Raw genomic sequence first — 1,869 nt, 5'->3', positions numbered from 1 at the left:
CTACAGTTGATCCGTATCCTTGCGGTATTCGCTGTATCTAGGTTTTTATCACTTGAGCATTATTTCTATACCTAGATTTGCGTTATCACATCCCCGTCTTCACCAGAGCTTTCAGCGTCTTGTACTTTTCAGTACGCGCTAGCTCCTCAAACATGGTCTTGAGCTGATTGATCATATCAAACACACTCTTCCCCTCAAACTGCCTCTGTAGATTCGGGGCCATGCTTCCCAACATGAGACAGGAGATCTCATTGTCGTCAGTCTGATGCTTCTGCCAAGCATCCTTGACGGCTCTCGTGGCATTGGCCGCAGGTTCTGGTGGTAGAGCCCCTTCCAGGACGTACGACTTCTTATCGTGCTTGAGAACAATTCTCAAGTTCCGATACCAGTCTAAGAAGTTCGTCCCGGTCAATTTATCCTTCTCAAGGATAGATCGCATCGTCAAACTCGGTACGCTACCGGTCGACGCCATGTCCTACAAAAGAGACAAAACAGAACGAACAAAACAAAATGCAGATTCTATCAATGATCTACTACCAGCTAGTCCATCATCAATCAACGACAACATGATGCATATACAAGCTATATTCCCATAAAGAAAAATAACCCTACAATAAATTTCTATATGGGACTAAGATCCGTATTTACATAAGAACAAATTTTTACACTCAGCCTTATGCTATTTAGGTAGACATCTAATGTCAATCACATCCAATGTGACTCTTAGATATTTTATGAGACTATGATATCGAATATCATTGCATACTTGTCTCATCTGTACCATTAAGTCTCAAGTCAAACTTGACAACTTAACCTAAGGTAAACCATATTCAAGCTGTAGGAACCACGATTTCCTACCCTGCCTCACAAAAATAATCCGGCACGCTTAGCTTTGGCATGACTCGTGTTACAGACGATCGATGCCTTGACAGGCGCTCTAGTAATGGGAGGTACACACTCACCATTACATAAATAAGGGATTTTCGAAACCGCACCTAGATCAAACATCTTCTTTCAAGTTATGAGAACCATCATTTCTCCATCTTGCATCACCAAGATAGCACGGCACACCCAGCTTTGGCATGGCCCATGACACGTACGATCGAGGTCTTGACAAGTGCTTTACTTGTAGAGCTTCTAGATCTAACCGGTTTCTGTGCAATGATTAACATGATCCGAATAGACAATCCATTCGATTATGTAATCCCAATCTCGAAGCTCCCACTCAGTCAAGCATATCCAATATCTTGATTAAGTTACATGCATTCATTCACTATGGACCATCCATAAGAATAAATCATGTCTATTTGAGTTGATCAGATTATGAAACAATTGCGTAATTGGACCTAGAAAATGAAAAATTTCAGAATCTGTACCTTGGACCGTCCGTTCTAGACATAGAACGGACGTTCCATGCTTCGCAGAACGAGCGGTCCGACTTCAGAAATCAGAACGGACGTTCCACGCTTGCAGAACGGTCGGACTGAACCAGCCGGAACGGACGGTCCGTAGAGACGGAACGGACGGTCTAGAGCGGACCATCCGTTCTGATCTGTGCAGTCCGCCACCCCCGGACCGTCCGTTCCGACTTACCCAGAACGGACGGTCTAGGGTTCGTCTCCGTGATCAGATCACATTCTCTGGTGTTCTCAGCCCCGATCAGACCCGAATCTGATCTGAATTCATATGTAGACCCAAAATACGAACTCCTGCACTCTATGCAACATGAAACATGCAATCTACACTAGATTCAATCATCAAACATGCATATAAATCAAAGCAAACATGGATTCAAACGATTCAAATCCTAAAATGTGCGTGATCGGGTTCTACAAAATCAAAACAGAGCAACCAGGCTCTGATACCACT

This window comes from Tarenaya hassleriana, unplaced genomic scaffold (genome assembly GCF_000463585.1).
Source record: "Tarenaya hassleriana unplaced genomic scaffold, ASM46358v1 Cleome22, whole genome shotgun sequence".
Taxonomy (NCBI): Eukaryota; Viridiplantae; Streptophyta; class Magnoliopsida; order Brassicales; family Cleomaceae; genus Tarenaya; species Tarenaya hassleriana.
Note: the sequence above shows the minus strand (reverse complement) of the source record.